Source organism: Arachis ipaensis, chromosome B4 (genome assembly GCF_059453495.1).
Source record: "Arachis ipaensis isolate K30076 ecotype BB chromosome B4, ASM5945349v1, whole genome shotgun sequence".
NCBI classification, from domain to species: domain Eukaryota; kingdom Viridiplantae; phylum Streptophyta; class Magnoliopsida; order Fabales; family Fabaceae; genus Arachis; species Arachis ipaensis.
The window spans coordinates 66,804,956-66,810,072 of NC_142439.1; positions in this window are offsets into that span (position 1 = coordinate 66,804,956).

The window sequence follows — 5,117 nt, forward strand, 5'->3', positions numbered from 1 at the left end:
TATTCTTGTTAAAGTTGATCCTGAACCTGAAAGGACTCTGAAGAGGAAGCTAAGGGAAGCTAAAGCACAACTCTCTGGAGAGAACCTGACAGAAATTTTCGAAAAAGAGGGAGACATGGCCGAACTTAATAATAATGGTGGAGATGCAAGGAAGATGCTTGGTGACTTTATTGCACCCTCTTCCAACTTCTATGGAAAAAGCATCTCAATTCCTGCAATTGAAGCAAACAACTTTGAGCTTAAGCCTCAATTAGTTTCTCTAATGCAACAGAATTTCATGTTTCATGGACTTCAAATGGAAGATCCTCATCAGTTTTTAGCTGAATTCTTGGAAATCTGTGACACTGTCAAGACCAATAGAGTTGATCCCGAGGTCTATAGGCTTATGCTTTTCCCTTTTGTTGTAAGAGACGGAGCTAGAACATGGTTGGATTCACAACCTAAGGAAAGCCTGTACTCTTGGGATAAGTTGGTCAGTGCTTTCCTGGCCAAATTCTTTCCACCTCAAAAGATGAGCAAGCTTAGAGTGGAAATCCAAACCTTCAGACAGAAGGAAGGAGAATCCCTCTATAAAGCTTGGGAAAGATATAAGTAACTAATCAAAAGGTGTCCTATTGACATGCTTCCAGAATGGAGCATCATATGTATATTCTATGATGGTCTATCTGAGTTGTCAAAAATATCATTGGACCATTCTACAGGAGGATCTCTGCATCTAAAAACCCTGCAGAAGCTCAAGAACTCATTGAAATGGTTGCAAATAACCAGTTCATGTACACCTCTGAGAGGAGTCCTGTGAACAATGGGACGCCTCAGAAGAAGGGAGTTCTTGAAATTGATACTCTGAATGCCATATTGGCTCAAAATAAAATATTGACTCAGCAAGTCAATATGATCTCTCAGAGTCTGAATGGATTGCAAGCTGCATCCAACAGTACTAAAGAAGCATCTTCTGAAGAAGAAGCTTATGATCTTGAGAACCCTGCAATGGTAAAGGTGAATTACATGGGAGAACCCTATGGAAACACCGATAATCCTTCATGGAGAAATCATCCAAATTTCTCATGGAAGGACCAACAGAAGCCTCAACAGGCTTCAATAATAATGGTGGAAGAAATAGGTTTCGCAATAGCAAGCCTTTTCTATCATCTTCTCAGCAACGGACAGAGAATTCTGAACAGAGCCATTCTGGCCTGGAAACCATAGTCTCTGATCTATCCAAGACCACACTAAGTTTCACGAATGAAACAAGGTCCTCCATTAGAAATTTGGAGGCACAGGTGGGTCAGCTGAGTAAGAAGATTACTGAAACTCCTCCCAGTACTCTCCCAAGCAATACAGAAGAAAATCCCAAGAGAGAGTACAAGGCCATAACCATGACCAATATGGCCGAACCTGGAGAGAGTGAGGAGGACGTGAGTCCCAGTGAGAAAAGCCTCATGGGACATCCTCTGGACAGAAAGGAGTTTTCCTTTGAGGAACCAAAGGAATCTGAGGCTCATACAGAGACCATAGAGATTCCATTGAACTTCCTTCTGCCATTCATAAGCTCTGATGAATATTCTTCCTCTGAAGAGGATGAAGACATCACTGAAGAGCAAGTTGCTAAGTATCTAGGAGCAATCATGAAGCTGAATGCCAAGTTATTTGGTAATGAGACTTGGAAGGATGAACCCCCCTTGTTCACCAATGAAATGAGTGCATTAATGAGGCAGACATTACCTCAGAAGAAACCGGATCCCGAAAAATTCTTCATACCTTGTACCATAGGCACCATGACCTTTGAGAAGGCTCTGTGTGACCTAGGGTCAGGGATAAACCTCATGCCACTCTCTGTAATGGAGAAACTGGAAATCTTTAAGGTACAAGCTGCAAGAATCTCACTAGAGATGGCAGACAAATTAATGAAACAGGCTTATGGACTAGTAGAGGACGTGATAGTGAAGGTTGAAGGCCTTTGCATCCCTACTGATTTCATAATCCTAGACACTGGAAAGGATGAGGATGAATCCATCATCCTTGGCAGACCCTTCCTAGCAATAACAAAGCTGTGATTGATGTTGACAGAGGAGAGTTGGTCCTCAAGTTGAATGAGGACTACCTTATATTCAACACTCAAGGTTCTCCTTCTGTAACCATGGAGAGGAAGCATGAAAAGCTTCTCTCAATACAGAGTCAAACAGAGCCCCCACATTCAAACTCTAAGTTTGGTGTTGGGAGGCCACAACCAAACTCTAAGTTTGGTATTGAGAGGTCACAACCAAATTCTAAGTTTGGTGTTGAGAGGCCCCAACCCTACTCTGATTATCTGTGAGGCTCCATGAGAGCTCACTGTCAAGCTATTGACATTAAAGAAGCGCTTATTGGGAGGCATCCCAATGTTATTTAATTATATCTATCTATTTTCCATTGTTATTTTATGTTTTATGTAGGTTGATGATCATGTGAAGCCACAAAAATAACTGAAAAATCAAAAACAGAATGAAAAACAGCATTAAAAATAGCATTAAAAATAGCACACCCTAGAGGATAAGCTTATTGGCATTTAAACGCCAATAAGAAGCATCAGACTGGCGTTTAACGCCAGAAAGAAGCATCAAGCTGGCATTTAACGCCAGAAACAGGCACCAAGTTGGCGTTAAACGGCAAAAAAGGGAGAAAAGCTGGTGTTTAACGCCAGAAACAAGCAGCAGTCTGGCGTTAAACGCCAGGATTGCACTCTAAGGGCATTTACATGCCTAAATAGAGCAGGGATGATAAGTCCTTGACCCCTCAGGATCTGTGGACCCCACATGATCCCCACCTACCCCACCTCTTCTTCTCCCCTCTTCACACCTTTCCATAACACTCTTCCTCAAAATAACCTCCACCAATCACATCTATCTCCCTCCCAAACCCAACCCCTATTACAAGAATTCTCTCTCCACTCCACTCCTATATCAGCCCCTCATCACTCCTTCCTTTTCACACATTACAACCACTACTTCTACCCCTTGGCCGAACCACATATCTCCCTCCATCTCCTCTATTTTCTTCTTCTTCTACTACTTTCTTTATTCTTTGCACGAGGACGAGCAAACCTTTAAAGTTTGGTGTGGAAAAAGCATTGCTTTTTTGTTTTTCCATGACCACTAATGACACCAAAGGCCAGAGAAACCTCTAGAAAGAGGAAAGGAAAGACAATTGCTTCCACCTCCGAGTCATGGGAGATGGAGAGATTCATCTCACAAGCCCATCACTAAAAAGAGGATGGAGCAAACAAGAGAGCCCACTCATGGACCTCAACAAGAGCATGAGGAAATTCCTCATCATGAAATCCCTAAGATGCCTCAAGGGATGCATTTTCCTCCACAAAACTATTAGGAGCAAATCAACACCTCCCTAGGAGAATTGAGTTCCAATATGGGACAACTAAGGGTGGAGCACCAAGAGCATTCCATCCTCCTTCATGAAATTAGAGAAGACCAAAGAGCCATGAGGGAGGAGCAACAAAGGCAAGGAAAAGACATTGAGGAGCTCAAGCACTCCATAAGATCTTCAAGAGGAGGAACTAGCCGCCATCACTAAGGTGGATTTGTTTCTTAATTTCCTTGTTCCTTATTTTTCTGTTTTTTGTTTCTTATGCCTTATGCTTTATTTATGTTTGTGTCTTATTACATGATCACTAGTGTCTAAGTGTCTATGCCTTAAAGCTATGAATGTCCTATGAATCCATCACCTCTCTTAAATGAAAAATGTTCTAAAAACAAAAGAACAAGAAGTACATGATTTTGAATTCATCCTTGAAATTAGTTTAATTATTTTGATGTGGTGACAATACTTTTTGTTTTCTGAATGAATGCTTGAACAGTGCATATTTTTTTGAATTTGTTATTTATGAATGTTAAAATTGTTGGCTCTTGAAAGAATGATGAAAAAGGAGAAATGTTATTAATAATCTAAAAAATCATAAAATTGATTCTTGAAGTATGAAAAAGCAGTGAATAATAAGGCTCGCAAAAAAAATGGCAAAAAAAAAGCAAGCAGAAAAAGCCAAGAGCTCTGTAAACCAAAAGGCAAGAGCAAAAAGCCAATAACCCTTTAAACCAAAAGGCAAGGGTAAAAAAGATCCAAGGCTTTGAGCATTAATGGATAGGAGGGCCTAAAGGAATAAAATCCTGGCCTAAGCGGCTAAACCAAGTTGTCCCTAACCATGTGCTTGTGGCGTGAAGGTGTCAAGTGAAAAACTTGAGATTGAGCGGTTAAAGTCGTGATCCAAAGCAAAAAGAGTGTGCTTAAGAACCCTGGACACCTCTAATTGGGGACTCTAGCAAAGCTGAGTCACAATTTGAAAAGGTTCACCCAGTTATATGTTCGTGGCATTTATGTATCCGGTGGTAATACTGGAAAACAAAGTGCTTAGGGCCACGGCCAAGACTCATAAAGTAGCTGTGTTCAAGAATCAACATACTGAACTAGGAGAATCAATAACACTATCTGAATTCTGAGTTCCTATAGATGCCAATCATTCTAAACTTCAAAGGATAAAGTGAGATGCCAAAACAGTTTAGAGGCAAAAACTACTAGTCTCGCTCATCTAATTGGAGCTAAGATTCATTGATATTTTTGAATTTATAGTATATTCTCTTCTTTTTATCCTGTTTGATTTTCAGTTGCTTGGGGACAAGCAAAAATTTAAGTTTGGTGTTGTGATGAGCGGATAATTTATACGCTTTTTGGCATTATTTTTTAGTAGTTTTTACTATAATTTAGTTAGTTTTTAGTATATTTTTATTAGTTTTTATTCAAAAATCACATTACTGGACTTTACTATCAGTTTGTGTATTTTTCTGTGATTTCAGGTATTTTCTAGCTGAAATTGAGGGACCTGAGCAAAAATCTGATTCAGAGGCTGAAAAAGGACTGCAGATGATGTTGGATTCTGACCTCCCTGCACTCAAAATAAATTTTCTGGAGCTACAGAAATCCAATTGGTGCGCTCTCAATTGCGTTGGAAAGAAGACATCCAGGGCTTTCCAGAAATATATAATAGTCCATAATTTGCCCGAGTTTTGATGATGCTAACTGGTGTTCAAATGCCAACTTCCTGTCCTATTCTGGAGTTACACGCCAGAAAC